At 58.4% G+C, this 18,688-nt stretch overlaps 1 protein-coding gene across 2 annotated transcripts in view; it reads right to left on the reverse strand.

The window, feature by feature from the left end:
- DUSP16 (dual specificity phosphatase 16) overlaps window positions 1-18,688 on the reverse strand; it is a 54,572-nt gene that overhangs the window by 18,615 nt on the left and 17,269 nt on the right. The window lies entirely within an intron of this gene.

The following is an 18,688-nucleotide window of genomic DNA, read 5'->3' on the forward strand; positions in this document are numbered from 1 at the left end:
GCACTTTCGTGGAGCAAACAGACACGACAAACAGGTGCGGTCTCGGTTGGGGGGGGGGAACAAAACAGAACGGGCTAACGATTGTGTGTTTGGCCTCGAACAGGGACACGCCAGGGAGGGTCAGACGAGGCCCGTCGCCCGTGTGGGCAGGGCGCAGACGGTGACGCTCAGAGGAGTCTGCTCCGCAGGGCCGGGAACTGACCCCGGGCCTGACGCAGGCGAGGCTCAGCCCCCGCCCTGCGGAGTCTCTCAGCCCCTCCAGCTCTGCCGGGCCGCGGGCAACACCGGGGAGCCACGCGGCACCCAAGCTCTTTCCTGGGGAATCACGGAGATGGTGGGAACCTGAGAGCAGGGACAGGGAATGCACCCCACACCCCTGCAGACTGCAGCATACACACCCCTGCAGACAGCAGCACACACACCCCTGCACACCACAGCACACCACAGCACACACTCCCCTGCACACCACAGCACACCTGCACACCACAGCACACACACCCCTGCACACCACAGCACCCCTGCACACCATAGCACACACACCCCTGCACACCACAGCACACACACACCCCTGCGCACCATAGCACACACACCCCTGCATACCACAGCACACACCCCTGCACACACACACCCCTGCACACACACACCCCTGCACACCACAGCACACACCCCTGCACACACACCCCTGTGCACCCCAGCACACAGTGGCCCTCACATGGCCTCCCACAGGGAGAAGAGGCCGGACACAGGAGCGTTTACCCACTTCAGCTGCCGTTTAAGGACGAGAAGGGGCAAAAGTGGGCAAGTGACTGTCATGCCAACCGCCTGGCTGATGCCAGGACCTGTGAGGTGCCCCCTCCCTCCCCCCCCAATTTCCTGCCTTGGAAAATCTCACACTGGGGCTGGAGCGACTGCACAGCGGGGAGGGCGTCTGCCTTGCATGCGGCCGGCCAAGTTCAATCCCCGGCATCCCATATGGTCCCCCGAGCACTCCTGACTGCAGAGCCAGGAGTGACCGCAGGGCAGCACCGGTGTGAGGCCCCCCCAAAAAACACCCTTACGCCTTAGCAGGGAGTCTGGGTCAGTGTCTCCCACCATTCTCCGCCCGGCCCCTCTGACCCGGTCCCCTTCCTTCTGTCCTACGGTCTCGACTTGAGCCTCCTCGTCCGTGCCAAGGCCCCGCTCACGTCACTGCTACCTGCGGCCCCCCAGGGAGCACCACCCCGGGGAGCACTCGGCCCTCACTGGGGGTTGACCCAGGCCGAGTCCTGGCCACAAAGGCCGCCATCACTGCCCCATCTCCCGGCGAACAAGGCTGCGGCTCGCACCCCAGAGGCCGGACCCCAGCCAGGCCTGCGGTCTCCCTTCTCTGCACGGGAGCCAGGTCCTCCCTGCCCACCCAGGGCCTCCCGCACCCGAGCTCCACCCGGCTCCAGACACGCCGCCCCGGGGCCAGGGCAGGGCGACCCGAGGTGGAAACGCAGGCCGGGGAGAGGAAGGAGGACGCTGCCCCCAGTTGTCCGCAGTGACGGAGCTGGCACCCGGCAGCGCCAACAGGGGCGGGTCCACCTCCTGGAGGCCCTCCCTGCCGGGCCCAAGCACAGTGCCAGCGGGTCCCCAAACCACCGCTGCACACATGCGACACGCGACCTGTCCATTCCCTCCCTGCGCCCCACAGCCCCGAAGCTCGTTGCCGGGGGGTGGAGGGGGTGGGGAGGGTCCTTTTCAGCACGGCGCTCCGGCCACCTCGAGGGACACAGCAGCCGCCCGACCCCGTCCCGAGTGCCGGTGACACGGCCGCCGTTTCCTCTCCAGGGCTGGTCACACAATCCAGCCGCACCAGGAAGGGTGACGCAGCCGGCCCGGGAGGGTGCCCGGGCGGCACAGAAAGCCGACACCCGAGAACAGGCGCAAGCTGATCCCCGCGGCGGCCCTGGGGCTCCGGGCCCGACTGGCTCCTCGGGGCGATAACATCCGGAGGGGACAAAGCGGGATCTGGGTTAGCGGACCACGGGACCACGGCGGGGAGATGCCAGCAAACACCAAGCGCTGGCGGGTCTCGGTCTGGCTTCCCCTCGGGCAAGTCCCTGAAGCCGAACCACGGGCCCAAAGTCCTTCCCGAGCAGAAGAGGCCCGTCCCCCGTCCCCCCTGCACCCTGCACCTCGGGTGCAGACACAGCCCGGTGCTTTGGACCAGTCGCGCCATCCATCTCCAGGAGGGCAGCCCGGTTCCGTTTCTGCCCCAGGGTGATCTGCTGTAGCCTCACACCCAAGTGCTCCACACCAGGAGTAGGGGCCTCCCCTCCTCCCTCCCTCCCTCCCTCCTCCCCTCCCTCCCAGTCAGACCCAGTCAGAACAAGGCGCAGACAGTACAGTGTGTGAGGTGCTGCCTTGCATGTGCCCAACCCAGGTTCGATCCCCGACAGCCCTTACGGTCCCCCAAGCCACTGCTTGGAGTCAGCCCTGAGCACAGAGCCTGGAGTCAGCCCTGAGCATTGCCGGGTGTGACCCAACAAAGCAAAAATAAATAAATAAATGACTCCAACTTGATTTCTCCGTCTTTAGGGGGACTGTGACACCATCTGTAGATAACCACGGGTCTCCGCTAAGTGGCGCGTGGAGGCTCGGACCCGGTACAGAGGCGTCCTAACCAACGCCCAGGACAGTCCGGCCCCAGAGCCAACCCAAGCAGTGGGGACAGGGCATAGCAGAGAGTGTCCTCGGGGACAGCTCGAACCTAGGGGAAAAGTCACGTGGTGCTGCACTTGCACGGGACAGGAATGACCTTCCGCCGGAGACCCCGACGTCAGCAGGCCAGCATTCATCATAACGAAGAGCGGTGACTGTCACTCGGGCCACCAGACGTTTCCAACGTGCCCCCACTGTCAGTAAGGAACGTTTGAAAATGGTGCTCGCAGGGGCTGGAGAGATAGCACAGCAGGTAGGGCGTTTGCCTTGCACGCGGCCGACCCAGGTTTGATTCCCAGCATCCCATATGGTCCCCCAGCACCGCCAGGGGTAATTCCTGAGTGTAGAGCCAGGAGTAACCCCTGTGCATCGAAGGCTGTGACCCCCCCCCCGAAAAAAAAAAGAACACCAACCCCAAAATGGTGCTCGCTTCAGCAGCACATGTATTGAAATCAGAATGCAAGTTGGGAGGACAGTGATGGGCTGAAGCAACAGTGATGCTCACGTGTGGGGGCAGAGCCCCCTCCTCTTCAATGCCCCCGGAGCAGTTTTCCATTTCTGCGGTGATGCAGGACACGTGTCTGAGGCTCAGGGAAGGGAAGTAGGAACCCCCCCACCCCCATCACGCGGACTGCTAGTTCCTGGCACGTGTTTCCTATCCCACTCGGTCACCCCGGAAAGGAGCCTCTGGCAGAGCCTACTCGGCGGTGAGCGGCATCGGGTCCCGTCCCGAACGGTCCTGTGCAAGGAGGTCGTGACCCACAGAGGCCAGGGGGGTGCGGGGCCACCCCAACTCCCAGCGATTCCTGGCCCGCAGAGCCAGCAGGTATCATGCCAGGGTCGGCAGACACAGCGCTGCCCGACCACCCCAGGGCACCACCCAAGGCCACAACACGGTGCTGGGGCTCGGACCCGGACCAGGCACATGCTCCCGACTCTCTCCCGGGGGCCCCTGTGCGGTGCTTTCAAGAGAAAGCACCCGGGCGTCAGGCCAGGCCCCCAGAGAACGGATGCGCTCCCTCTCCTGTGCCCACCAGCCTCCAGGCCCCCCCCGGCAGGCCGCAGGGAACGCCCCTCTCGCCCAGGAGCACTCTGGGGGGGAGGGAGAACGCCCAGAGCCGGGGGCGCCCTCGGCGTCGGGGCCGAGATCACGGGGTCTGGTGTGTCTGGGCTGGGGCTCCAGTTCAAACACTCGGGGCACGTGTGGGGAGGATGAAACCAGGTGAGAAGTTTACTTCTATTAAGACGTCCGCCGCCCTTAAATCTTCCCTTCCCATAAAACGGAAGAGACAGGCGGCAGGATGACCGCAAGCAGCACCGCGCAGAGCCTGCAACGTGGGCGTGCGGGGACGGGAGAATGGACGGCGGCAGTGAGGAAGCGCCAGCCACCGAGGCCGGAGACAAGGCACCCCCCCACCCCCCCTGCTGACCGCCCCACAGCCAGGCCGGCCGAAGCCCCCAGGCCTCAGACACCCAGAGGTCCTGGACGCCAGTAAGAACCCAGACAGTTGGGGCTGGAGGGAGAGCACAGTGGGTGGGGCGCACAGAAAACACACATGCACAGAAAACACACATGCTAACGGTGACACCGATCAGAGGTAATGATTAGGATGTTCTTTTTCAAATCTTGGAAAGCACCTGGACCTGCTCGCACCCCTGCACCCCTGCCCGCACCCCTCCTCAGGCCTATCAAGTAACGTGGGGGTCCAGGTGGGGCGAGGAGGGGGACAAAAAAACGACCGAGGGGACCTGAAGGCAACGGCTGGGCCCGGGCTTGGCACGAGGCCGCCGTGAGGACTCCTCCTGGCGGCAGCCGCGTCGGATGGGAGGGCACAGGGAGAAGAGACGCTGGCACCCGACACCCCTGGGGTGATTCTCAGCCCGGGGCTGAGTGTGGGTCATCCCCAGCCCCCGCCGGCCACACCGAGCAGGGTGCTGGGAGGCTCCCGGGCTGCGGGGGTGACGCTGGGTGCCCGACTGAACCAGGGTCAGTGGCAGGCGGGCAGGAGCCTTAACCCGGACTCTTGAACCCCAGGAAAAAAAAACTTCATAAAAATAACCTTTGGGAGGTGCTGGGGGTCCCAGCACAGCAGGGCGACTGCCCCTCCCCCGGGGAGTTACACCTCTGGCTCTCCAAAGTCAAATTTCTGGCAAGACAGTTCAATGCGCCGGGCTCCAAGTTTTGCATGCTGGAGGTCCGGGTTCGAGCCCCGGCACCCTCTGGTCCCCTGGAGCACCCCCAGGAGAGAAGCCACAGAGCTGCAAGTAACCTCGAGGCACTGCCGGGTGTGGACAAAGCTTGGTTTGTTTGATTTTGGGTTTTTTTTTTTAGCTTGGTTTTTTGTTTCTGGGCTCAGGGCTCACTCCTGGCCCTGCACTCAGGGGTCACTGCTGGCATCAGGTGGGGGGTGGTGCCAGCGTCAACCGCATGCAAGGTGTGTGCCCTACCACTACCCTGTCTCCCAGCCGCCTCGGAACTCTGGATAGGTGCATGGGGGAGGAGGGGGCCTATGTCCCCCTCCCGGGGCCCAAGGCCAACAGACCCAGCGAGAAATCAAACCAGCCTGCTGGAGGGGCAAGACCTTTCATGGGGGCTGAAAGGGTTAACCGCCGCTTTTCCTTTTTCTCAATGAATCTACTCCCGAACACTCGCTCCCTTCAAATGTGTTTCGGTTTATGATGTTTCCAAAAATAAACTTACGTAAGGCCTCACCAACAGAACCCAGTGTGATTCTGGTTCCTCTCCCTGGAAAAGTGCGAATTCCAGAGTCTTTCCAGCAGCCCCGGCACCGTCCCGGGCCCTGAGCCCGGGCCAGCGGGCCTCACGGCATCCCGGGCGCGGCCTTGGCCTGACCACACCTGCTTCCAGGGCCCCGAGGCTGAAAATAACTCTGGGACTTTAAAAAAAAAAAAAGGGGGGGGGGTGGGGCACAAGCCGGGCCCAGGGGGGCAGAGGGCACCCGCTCAGCCCCAGAAGGTGAAAGCGGAAGCGACTGAGGCAGCCTCGCGCCCGCCCCCACAACCCCCGTCCCTGCTCTCCGGTCCCCATCACAGGAAGCCCCGCAAGCGCGCTGCGGTGGGCTCGTCTGCTGCCTTCTAACCTGGCCGGGGGCCGGAGACCTTGTTCCTAACGGCAGCTCCTGTCCGGGAATCAGGGCTGTGGAGCAAGATCAGCTGACGCGCCCAAGGGGGCTTCCCGAGGGAGGAGGCAGCTGGGTAAGGAACGGGTGGCCAGGTCTCAGGCAGTGGCCAGTCGGGACTGAGGGCCAGGGCCACCTCGCCAGTCGGGGGCCACCTCACCAAACAGTCACCTCACAAACTGGGGCCACCTCACCACCCGGGGCCACCTCACCAGCTGGGTGGGGCCACCTCACCAGTTGAGGCCACCTCACCAAACAGGGTAACCTCACCAGCCAGGGTCATCTCGCCACCCAGGGCCACCTCACCAGCTGGGGTCATCTCACCAACCGGGGCCACCTCACCAGCCAGGGTCACCTCACCAGCTGGGTGGGGCCACCTCACCAGTTGAGTCCACCTCACCAAAACAGAGTCACCTCACCAGCTGGCGCCACCTCACCAGCTGGGACCACCTCACCAGCCAGGGTCATCTGGCCACCTCACCAGCCGGGGTCACCTCACCACCCGGGGCCACCTCACCAGCCAGGGTCACCTCACCAGCTGGGTGGGGCCACCTCACCAGTTGAGTCCACCTCACCAAAACGGAGTCACCTCACCAGCTGGCGCCACCTCACTAGCTGGGGCCACCTCGCCACCCAGGACCACCTCACCAGCTGGGACCACCTCACCAGCCAGGGTCATCTGGCCACCTCACCAGCTGGGGTCACCTCACCAGCTGGGGTCACCTTACCAACTGGGGTCACTTCACCAGCTGGGACCAACTCATCAGCTGGGGTCACCTCACCAACTGGAGTCATCTCGCCACCCAGGGCCACCTCATCAGCCTGGGCCACCTCACCAGTCACCTCACCAGCCAGGCCACCTCACCAGAGTCACCTCACCAGCCGGGGCCACCTCACCAGCTGGGGTCACCTCACCAGCCGGGGCCACCTCACCAACTGGGGCCACCTCACCACTCAGGACCACCTCACCAATTGGGGCCACCTCACCAGCTGGGGCCACCTCACCAGCCGGGGGCCCAGGGAGGAGTTTATAACTAGGGTCTGCCCGAGTCTGACCCCCAGCACCTCCCCACATCCCAACTGTGGGCCCAGCAGCACCGCCTCAGTGACCCCGGGGCCACCCTGACGTAAGAGAGCCCCGTGGGGATCACCCCACTGATAGTCAACCCTGGCTGTGCCAAGCACCACAAAGGCGGTGCAGGGGTGCAAGTTTATAACCCGCAGAGCAGGGCTGGGGAGGGGGTGCGAAGGGCCGGCGCACACTCTGCAGCTCCGCAGGACCCCCGGGGATGCACGGTCCCTAAGCCGGCACCGCCCGCCCTCCCCAGCCCCCAGAGAGGTAAAACAGAGGCTGCGAACACGGCAACGAAGACGGTAACTCCCGGGCACTGGACAGCCTGGCCACGGCCCGCTCTGGGCAGGGCCTCCTCCTCCCTCCCTGGCAGCCCTGCCGCTCCCCTCGGGCGGCGTCACTTTCACAAACAAGGAATGAACAGGAGGGGGGAGGACCAAGCAGTGGTCATGCCACTGGCAACAGGAGGTGCTGACTCAGCTCTCTGCCCTGGGGGAACTCAGCTCCCAGCACTGGGGGAACTCAGTTCCCTGCATGGGGATAACTCGGCTCCCAGCACTGGCCTCGCATGCCCCTTCGGAGGCCCGGGTCAGTGGTGTAAGGAAGTGCGCCCACGGGGAGTCAGGACCTGGTCTGGACACAGCCAGGACACCAGGGACTGACCCAGCACCCAAGTGGGGGTCCCCATGTTCCCCTCCTGGTCCCAGAGCTGCTCCCCCCCCATCATCCGCCCCCTCCCTCCCACCCTCCCCCAGAGTCCAGCAGTCCACCCGCCTGCAGTTCCCAGGCCCGTACGTCTCGTGGGGGACGCCTCCTCTTCCCCATCTTGATCTCACGCTGAGATTAGGAGACTCTTATATTCCCCTGCCCCGTCTGAGTCCTGTCACTCTTCCCTTCTCCACTGGGGGGGGGGGTGGGACACATACCCAGGCCCTCCTATCAAAGCGAGCAGTCAGCTGTGTGTGGCCAGCCCTTCTCAGACTCACCCAGCCATCCAGGTCAGCCTTTCCAACCCTCTGTTAATCTGCCACTATAAAATAGTTATTGGGTTGGGGGGCCGGGGGTTGTAGACAGAAAAAAGGCTTTCAGTTTGGCCTTTCATACACGGTTACGCTGAGTCAAGATCGTTAATTGAGTATCTTACATTTTCACGGGCCCTCAATTACCTCGACGGTCCAGCTATGGCAGGGGGAAAAGGCCCACTGAAACCTCAGCACGAGACACCAACTCTCCGCGCGGTCAGCTGAAGATCTGTCTTGGTATCCCCGAGAGCCAAGAATCCCAGACGTGGAGCAGCCGGATGCAGACCTCGAAGCAGGGGCCCTTCGCTAGCCCGGAGAAGGGAGAGGGCCAGGGCGACAGCACAGCGGGCAGAGCACTTGCCTCGCAGAGACCGGCCCAGGTTCGATGCTGCCCCGCATCCCAGAGGGCCCCCCCTAGCACCGCCAGGAGAGATTCCGAGCGCAGAGGCAGGAGTGAGCCCTGAGCACCTCTGGCGTGTCCCTGCCTGCCCACCCCACCCTGCAAAGGACATCACCAGAAACAGGAGCAGGGAGAGGAGACCGGAGGGGAAGACCCAACAGCTCCCTGTTGAATTCTCCCCGCAGCCTCTCCCTCACAGTCTGAGCGTCTGAGCAGAGAGTGTGAGCGCTAACCTGCAGGGGACGCCGAGTGCCCAGGAGAAGGCGTAGGGCGCTGTGGTCTCTGCATCCTCCGGGCCTCTGCTTCTCCCAACAATTCCCTCACGGTGCCAACTGGGTTGGGACATGCCACCCCCACCCCACCCCCAGCCATGAGCCCCTCCTTACTGTCGAAGCTTCTGATTCCCACCCCGAAAATTACCAACCTTGGGTCTCTAAGCCAACAGGGGGCTCTGAGAACAGATCGGGGCAGGGGGCAATGCCCCCAAGTTTGCTTTATGGGTGAAGAGCAGAAAAAACGCCACTGAGACACATTTTAAAGAAATGCTGGGGGGCTGGAGCAATAGCACAGCGGGTAGGGCGTTTGCCTTGCACGCGGCCTACCCGGGTTCAATTCCCAGCATCCCATATGGTCCCCTGAGCACCGCCAGGAGTGATTCCTGAGTGCAAAGTCAGGAGTAACCCCTGAGCATCACCAGGTGTGACCCAAAAAGAAAAAAAAAAGATACTGTGACAGCAAACATCGTAACATGACTCATTCCAGGAAAACCAAGACCCAGGCAACCGCACAAGCGAGCAGAGGGAAGAAGCGGGCAGAGAATCCCGGGGGAGGGACAGGCGCGGACCGAGGGGGAAGCCTGAAGCCCAAGATACACCCCCGCCGCCACCTGCCACGCGGGCGTTTAAACATCCCGGGCATTAACTACCACGGAAAGGCCCTCCAAGGGAACACAGGCAGGGAAGGGCCCACAATCCCCTGGAACAGTGCTCGCTGTTCTGAATTCTGTGGACACCAGCTAATCTGCCAAGACCAAGACAAAAAGATGCAAAGCGGGAGAGGACCCCTGTTCGCTGGCCGAGCACCTGCGGGCTCGCTCGCGCCTGGGCGCCTTCCAGGCTCCCTCTACTCGCAAGAACTGTGTGGTGCTGGGGACGGAACCAGGACCCCTGCAGGCCGGGCCGGTGCTCCGGCCACCGGGGCATGTCGCCAGCTCCGAGGTCGCCTTCTTCACCAAGATGCCAGGTGAAGGAGCAGGCAGGTCTGAAACACACGCTGCCAGGAAAACCCCTTCGCTCCCCTGAACGTTCACACTCAGTGAGCTGTCAGGAAGGACAGACCTGCCGTCGGTGCGTCTGTCAAGGTGCGCGAGCTGGCGTTGCCCGGCATCCCGTGAGCGGGGAAACGGGGGGGATGGGGGGCAGTGAGGCAGGCCGCCCCCTCCCCAGCTCCCCACTCCTGGGGAAGCATTTCACGGAACCGTGCCCCTCTGGCCACATGCCTGAGGCCTGTCGGGGGGAATGAGTCTTCCTGCTGCTCCAGCGTTTTCATTTGGAGGGTGGAGAGGCCACACCGGGCCGTGCTCAGGGCTCAGTCCCGGCTCGGAGCTCAGGGATCACTTCGAGCCCCTCGAGGGACCACACAGCCCTACGGGGTGCCGGGGACCCAAGGAGAGGGCCCTGCTCGCGCTGCTGCCCCTCCCACTCCAAGGGCAGCCCCTTTCGGGGCAGAGCGGGAAGGAAGCAGGGGGCAGCACGGGGACCCAGTAACTCGTGTTTCGGGGTTTCTGACTCTGTCACCGCCAAGAGACCAAGCTCTCGTCACCGCAGGGAGAACAAATGATCCAACCCAAGGCAAGACCCAGAGGAGACTGAGTCACCCTGGCCCAAGGCGTCGAGCGGCCGGTGTCCTGTGGACTGGGCTCGAGACGTCACTATGTGCAGGACAAACTGTCCAGACGCTCTGAGGGGACGAGATGGAGCAGAAGCCGACCCGTACGCTCGAAGGTGAACAAGGTGTCACCGATCCACCTCCAGGCACCGAGCGGCGTTCCCGTCCCTCTCGTCTGCGCTTCCTGTGACCCAGCCTGGGGAGTGTCACTGAATGAAATGACGACGGAAACCGAGACAACGCAGCACATGGGCGAGGGGGCAGGGCTGCCCATCTCAAGGTCATGCCCACGGCTCCTGGAAAGACAGAAGCTAATGAAATCAGGTGGCTTTCGGCCGGAGCCACCGTTCCGTGCGCGGGGCGCTCGCCTTGCACACGGCCATCCCCGCTCTTGACACCTCACACGGCGCCCTGAGCTGGCCTGGAGTGGTCCGTGCGTGCAGAGCCGCCTGGGGTAGAGCCACACCGAAAGGTGACGTTCAACCAAAGCTAGGCGACCTCACTCCTGACCTTCCTTATTACCGTGTAACTCAAGACACGCCAGGCTGGGCTCCCTCGGCCTCAGAAAGCGCCTCCCTCTCCACACAGGCGTTCCTGAACTTCTGCACAAACACAAGCTCAGCGCCTGGGGGGGCAGGGGGCAGGGTGTAAGACGAAATCAGAAGTGAAGTGGACACAGATCTGCAGGACCAGGGGTGTGAGCCTGGGAGAAAGCCAAGGAAGGGGTGAGGGCTGGAGTAACAGCACAGCGGGTAGGGCGTTGGCCTTGCACATGGCCGACCTGGGTTCGATTCCCAGCATACCATATGGTCCCCCCAGCACTGCCAGGAGTAATTCCTGAGTGCATGAGCCAGGAGTAATCCCTGAGCATTGCCGGGTGTGACCCAAAAGAAAAAAAAAAAAAAAAAGAAAGCCAAGGAAGGGGCTGGAGCGATAGCACAGTGGGTAAGGCATTTGCCTTGCACTTGGCCAACCCGGGTTCGAGTCCCAGCATCCCATAGGGTCCCCCGAGCACCACCAGGAGTAATTCCTGAGTGTAGAGCCAGGAGTAACCCCTGAGCATCGCCGGGTGTGACCCAAAAAGCAAAAAACAGAAAAAAGTCAAGGAAGTCTTGAGGAGAAGCCTCACAGTGGGGGGGTGAGAGTGGGAAGTCTCCCCAACACCCGCTTCGTCTGGGGGCCCCTCTGGCCCAGCACCTTAGGGTGCGACAGTCTCTGTGGCGAGACCACCTGCTGCTGGGCCCACAGGAAGTCCCTGCACCATCTCTCGGGGTCCTCGCCCACCTTTCTTATGATTTTCCTAGTGTCTTATCCTGGATCGAGACCTTCACCCGATACAGGATTCCCCAACACTCTCCTGCTGAAAACGGCTTCTCCCCTTTGACAAAATGCCTTTCAGATTCAACTGCCCTGCTGCATGCGTTTCCAGTAATTTCTAAGGATATATACATGGTAGTTTTCATTCTCTTAACTGTGTTCTGGCAGAAAAAAAGAAAATCTTTCCAAAGAGTTTGTTCTGCATATAAGTCTAAAATCGTTTTGCCTAATGGTTAGATGCACCATCCAATTTGAGTTCATTTTCCCGTAAGTTTTCTGTGAGGTATAAGGCATAGTTTAATTTTTTTTTCAAGACGTGGCATATGACACCCAACTGTTACATCACCCACTTTTTGGGGGGAGCGGGGGTGGGCAGTGCCAGGATTATACTCACGGCCACATGCTCTACCTCAGAGCCTCGGCCCAGGCCCTCCCCACAGTCCTGTCCAAGACTGGTCTTTGTCCACTGATTTGCTCTGGCCCTCTACCGACAACCCAGCAACACCTGGAGGAGAACAATGTGTGTGTGTGTGGGGGGGGCGGAGTCCATAAAGCTGCAGTGACGGAGTGTGATACGAGCCAAAGAACAGGTACACAAATCACCCCCACAGAACACACAGCCCAGAAACAGACTCCCAGAAGGAGCCAACTGACCTCTGACAAACGAGCACAGCGCCAAGAGTCTCTTCAACAAATGGTGCCCCAAGAGTCACATACCAAAAATCAAGCTAAGCGGTTGCCAGCACCCTTAACTTCTTGAAATTTGAAATTTCAAGGGGCAAGACCCAAAGAACAAAAGCTGCCAAAAGATACAAGCTACAAAAAGAAAGCTAAAAAAAAAAAAAAAACCCTCACAAAATAAACTCAAAATGGACACATCAAAATCAGCAATGAGGCATCAGCTCCCCCCAGCAAGAATGGCCGGAAACAGGAAGTGCTGGCAGGAATGTGGCAAAAAAAAAAAAAAAGCAGCGGGGGGGGGGGGGGGGGGGGCTCTCATCTGTTGGCGGGATGGTGGCTCTGTGTCAGCCTCTAGAAAACAGACCAGAGATGTCAAAAAGCTAAGAACAGAGTTTCCCTTGGAACCTGCAACCATACCAGCCCTGTAAAAGCACTATCGTGAAAGGGTGTGTAAAACTATATTCATTCTAGCATTATTTATTATAGCAAAGATCTGGAAAGCACCTGAGTTCAAGAGCAGATGACGTGTGTGTGTGTGTGTGTGTGTGTGCGCGCGCGCATGCATGCGTGCGTGCGAGAATATCCACAGTGGAATACTACTTAGCTGTGAGGAAAGGAGAAATCACCAGGTTCACTGCTACTCGGATGGAATTAAGGATATCATGATTAAGTGAAGGGAGTCCGAGTTCGAAGGAAAAAGATAAATAGATGATCTCACTCATTTGCAAAGTACAAGGAAACAAAGCAAGGGGTGAGTCAACTGCCAATGGAAACATCCCTGAGGTCAGGTCAGCAGAACTCTGACCTACGTGTGGGGGCGGGTGAGTGTACAAGGGTGAGGCAGCGGCTCTGCCCGTCTAAAACAATCACTGTATCACTGTCATCCCGCTGTTCATCGATTTACTCGAGCGGGCACCGGTAACGTCTCTATTCCTCCCAGCCCTGAGATTTTTTTTTTTTTTTTTTTTTTTGCTTTTTGGGTCACACCCAGCAATGCTCAGGGGTTACTCCTGGCTTTGCACTCAGGAATTACTCCTGGCAGTGCTTGGGGGACCATATGGGATGCCGGGGATCGAACCCGGGTCGGCCGTGTGCAAGGTAAACGCCCTACCCGCTGTGCTATCGCTCCGGCCCCAGCCCTGAGATTTTAACTGCTTCTTCTTACTCCTCTTTCCCAACGATTGGAGGTTCTTTCAGGGTCAGGGGAATGGGACCTATCGTTACTGTTTTTGGCATACTGAATACGCCATGGGGAGCTTGCCAGGCTCTGCCCGTGCGGGAGGGATACTCTCGGTAGCATGCCGGGTTCTCCAAGAAGTATGGACATATACACACACACACACATATATATATATAACATATACATATATAAGTTATATATATATATAAAACTTTCTATGATTTGTTGCCTACTGTTTGAACTCCATCAAATATGGTGTGGTAGTTACGGAAAATGGGTAGGTATAAGTGTCTTATAATGTGTCTTAAAGTTCCAGAAAGCAGCCTGGAGCATGGCAGCGGCTGGGTAGTGGAGGTCGGCTGCCGGGGCTGGGTGCCTTGGGACGGGGAGGGCTCTCACCCACCCCCCTCTGGGGGCGCCCCGAGTGAAAACAGCTTGGTGCGGAGTCCAGGCTAAAAGAATATTTAATATTTTATATTTTATGTTAAACTAATATAAATATTTAATCTAAAACAATAATTAATGATATTTAAAATAATATTTAATATTGTTACAAATCATTTAATAGTTAAATTTGGGAACAGAAGGACACTAGTAGAAGGACAACAAACTTAAGTGTAAAACACAAATCTCCAAGAACATATCATTTGAAGAGAACCAGGCTGGGCTTGGGTTTGGTGATAACTTTTTAGATACAACAAAGGCAAGAACGCCAAAGAACTGATAAGTGAGTGGGTCACGATCACGCTTAAAAACGTCTGCTCCTCAAAGACCCTGCCAAGAGAATGAAAAGAGAAACCACGGACTGAAAAAAAAAAAAAAAGACACCAAAGACATACCTGATAAAAAGTCTCATCCAAAATACACGAAGAACTCAGAAAACCCAACAGTACAAGGCAACCTGATTCAGGAATGGGTCCGAGGGCTTGACATCGTCGTGGTCAATGACATGCAGGTGGCAGATAAGCCACGAAGGGGACACTCTGCGACACTCGCCAGGGAAGGGTACGCACGAGAGGCCAGGGCCCACCCTGCAAATGGCCCAAATCCAGAACTCACACGGCGGGAAGAGAACGTGCAGCCACAAGGCTGACACTCAAGGCCGGAGCGGAGGCGAAACGGTCCAACTCCCTGGAAAGCAGTGTGGCAGTAAAAGGAAACATTTTCTTACCATAGATATGGAAATCTTTAATATTTATGCCAGAGTTTAAAAAATTCATGTATCGCTGGAGCGATAGCACAGCGGGTAGGGCGTTTGCCTTGCACTCGGCCGACCCAGGTTCGATTCCCAGCATCCCATATGGTCCCCTGAGCACCACCAGGAGTGGATCCTGAGTGCAGAGCCAGGAGTAACCCCTGTCCCTGCGCATCGCCAGGTGTGACCCAAAAAGCAAAATAATAATAATAATAATAATAATTCATGTACATATAAAAACCCACAGGAGCTACAGCTCAGTGGCGAGGGCACTTGCGCGGCCCTGCACGAGGCCAATGTGGGTTCCACCCCAGCACCCAGCATGGTCCGCTGAGATCCGCCTGGAGTGATTGCTGAGCGCAGTCAGGAGTGACCCTTAAGCACCACCAGGTGCGGCCCCAAAACAGAAATAAAACAAAACAGACAAGCAAGAGAACCCATACATGAAGGTTTAAGAGGAATCTGATTGACAGGAGCCAAAACTTGAAAGCAACCAAGGTATCTTTTAGTATGTGACTAGATAAACCTTCACGTTACCACATCACACAGTGGAGTATTATTCCGTGCTAAGAAGACACGAACTGTCAAGTCATTAAAAAAACAAACCACCAGGCAAGTTACACACATATTCTAAACAAAAGAGTCCATCTAAAAAGATTCTACGAACCATCTGGCGTTCTGAAAAAACGCCGAATTACGGGGACAGTAAAGAGATCAGAGGCACCATGAGGTGAGAGAGGGAGGAATGAACAGGAAGAACCAAGAATATATATATTTTTTGCTTTTTTGGTGGGGGGGGGTCACACCTGGCGATGCACAGGGGTTACTCCTGGCTCATGCACTCATGAATTACTCCCGGCGGTGCTTGGGGGACCATATGGGATGCTGGGAATCGAACCTGGGTCGGCCTCGTGCAAGGCAAACACCCTGCCCACTGTGCTATCATTCCAGCCCACCAAGAATATTTTTTTTTTTTTTGCTTTTTGGGTCACACCCAGCGATGCTCAGGGGTTACTCCTGGTTCTGCACTCAGGAATTACTCCCAGCAGTGCTTGGGGGACCATATGGGATGCTGGGAACCGAACCCGGGTCGGCCGAGTGCAAGGCAAACACCCTGCCCACTGTGCTATCATTCCAGCCCACCAAGAATATTTTTAAGGTAGGAGAATGACTGACGCCATAAGAGCCAGTATGTCAGCAAATGACACACATGTGCCCAGACCCATGAAAGGTATAAAACCCAGGAGGGCCTACTACAAATGAGGGACCTGGGTTTAAAAGGATGTGTCAAAACCAGGTCACTGATTGCAACAAAGGCAGCACTCCAGGCTGGTGGACCATGGGGACATTAGACACATATGGGGTGGCAGGGGGAGTGAAATCCTGTGACTTCCTCCTAGAATTTTGCAGTCACTTAAACTAGCTCTGAAAAGTCTTTTTAAAACAAACAAACAAAAACCCCCAAGGAATGGGGAAACATGCCCAGAGGCCAGGAACCCCAGGGTCCACCCGGCACAGCACAGTCCCCCAAGCACCGGGACAAGCACCTTGAGTCAAAGCCAGAGTCGTCGCACGCCCGCCAGGGTGGGCTCCACGCCCCGTCCCCCCAACCTACCCTGAGATAAAAACCTCTATCTCACCTTCCCGGGGACCACCGCAATCCACACAACGGAACAACACAAACGCTGCGTGGAGAAACTGGAACTGTACCCCGTGGTGGGAAACAGTGCGGCTGTTCGGCAGGGAACCAGACACAAAGTCACTGTGTGATCCGGCGACCCCACACCCAGGCGTCCGAAGTTCCGAGATAAATCATCTTTTTGCCATGAAATTATCGTCATGTCACAAATGCATTTCCAGTTCTTGGACGTGATCCATATTCTAGGTTAATAATGCCAAGGGCAGGGGCCCAGCGTCAGCTGGCAAAGCCCATGCCAGGCAGGCACACTCAAGGCCCTCAGGCGCACCCCTAGTACCCAACCCCACCCAGCTCAACACCCTACCCCATCCCTTACCCCCACCCCCCACCAAAAAAGGGGAAAAAAACAGCACAAAGATTAATTTCACCGAGGCAGCTCTGAACACTGTGTCAGGGGCCGTTCTTGGCGATGCTCAAGGGACCAGAGGACGCTGGGGACCACGGGGGTGACTCCATACAAGGCAAGCACCCTACTCCCCGCACTGTCTCTCGGGGCCAACGTTCCACCTACCACTCGGCTGTCTGACGTTGCTTCATTCCCCCGTAGGACGCCCTGACCACGGCGCTCTGCACGGCGGGTACTTTAGCACAAGGGCTTAGTTATCGTCCACCAGGACCTGGTGACAGGGGCACAGATCAATGTGGGTGGCGCAGACGAACCGGGTCCCCTGGGTCCACGCACGAGAGCAACTCACTCTCGAGGCTCGCCGCAGGGGCCGCGCCCATTCGGCAGAGTGCCGTGCTGACCTTTGCCTGCTGACTGGATTACCTCATCGGTGAGCCTCGGAACAGGCCGGGGGGGTGGGGGGGGCCGTGCCACATTCACACAACGTCTCTCTAGGAGTCCAAGAGCCAGGACACTGGGCGGGGCGCTGGCCTATGCGGGCAGCCAACTCAAGTTCTATCCCTGGCACTTCGTATGGTCCCCGAGCCCCGAGCGCTGAGCCAGGACCAAGTCCATGAGCGGCCTACGGACAAGCCAAGAACAGACAGGATCTAATTCCGTAGGACGCTCCTTAGAGACAAGCCACCTGCCTTAGCGCATCTGTGCGGGCCAGGGCGTGATGCTTCTCAGACCCGAGGCCTCTCCCCACGGCGCCACAAGCCCATCTCTGTTAGCCCGCCAACCACTTCAAAGTTACGGAGCGGGGGCTAAATCAGCGACGGGGGGGCGTTTCTTCAAAGCCAGCAGGAACACAAAACCAGAACTCAGAGGAGACGGGTTCTCTAAATCTGTTTGCTCTATGATGTAAAAAAAAAGAAAAAAGTAAAAAAAGTTGCCTAGTGAACTTTGGCTTCTATTTCCTCATGTCCGTGAGTAGGTTTAGAGAAAAACAACTGCTGGCCATCTCCTGAGCAAAGGATAAGCTCTACCTCGCCGCAATGTGCCCAGGGCGGGCGCCGGGTCTGCAGGGCTGGGAGAGGCGCGCACGGCAGGGCGAGTGAAACGGGCGAGACTCAGCAGAACAACGAAGCGCTCGCTTTGGAGCGGGTCTGCAACCCCGAGTAACCGGGGATCATTTCTCAGCCGAGGGGCCAGAGGTGTTTGGTTTTTTTCCCTTTTTTTTTTTTTTTGAGATGCAAAAAAAATGTTTGGGGACACAAGAAGCGGAATTTTAGCGCATCAGACACCGATGTGGCTTCTCCTCGGGCCCAGGCCTGCTCTGACAGAAAGGGGCCGAGGAGAGAGCCCAGGCTGCATCCTCACCACAGCAAGAGCCTTCCTCCTCGGGGCAGGGTCGGAGGGCTCACCCGACAGTGCCCTGGGTTTCCTCTGGGCTCTGTGCTAAAGGATCACCCCGGTGGGGCTCGGGAGACCGAACGTGGCGTCAGGAAGGCACCAGGGTCAGCAAGATGCAAAGCAAAAGCGTTTGGTTAAGCCCTGGACTATCTCTCTCCAGCGCCTCTCAGCTCTTACTGTCCCACCCTGCCACACAACTGAGCTGAGAGAGGTTCTCAGGAGCCGATTCTCATTTTAAAAAGTCAGATAACCTGATTTTAGAATGAGTCCAAAAAAAAAATGTTGCTAAGAGTCAACAAGTCCATGAAGAGGAGTTCACCACAGATCAAAAGCGCAACGAGAACCACAGCAAGCTGTCAACTCACACCCAGGAGACCGGCTACAGCCAAAATTTAAAATTTTGGTTTTGGGCCACACCTGCCGTGCTCAGGGCTCACTCCTGGTGGGGATCGGGGACCAAACCCGGGTTGGCCACATGCCAAGCCTAGACCTCTGTACTATTGCCCCAAAATAATTTTTAAAAAGCCACCCAAATGCGCACTTTAGGGTTGGCAAGGCTGTGGAGAAACAGCCCCTCGATTGGCAGGTGGTATTTAAGACAACGTGCCAGTGATGGGAAGGAGCAGAGTGACGCCTCCCAAGACTCCAAGCAGACCCTGAGTGATCCCG

Source organism: Sorex araneus, chromosome 10 (genome assembly GCF_027595985.1).
Source record: "Sorex araneus isolate mSorAra2 chromosome 10, mSorAra2.pri, whole genome shotgun sequence".
Lineage (NCBI taxonomy): Eukaryota > Metazoa > Chordata > Mammalia > Eulipotyphla > Soricidae > Sorex > Sorex araneus.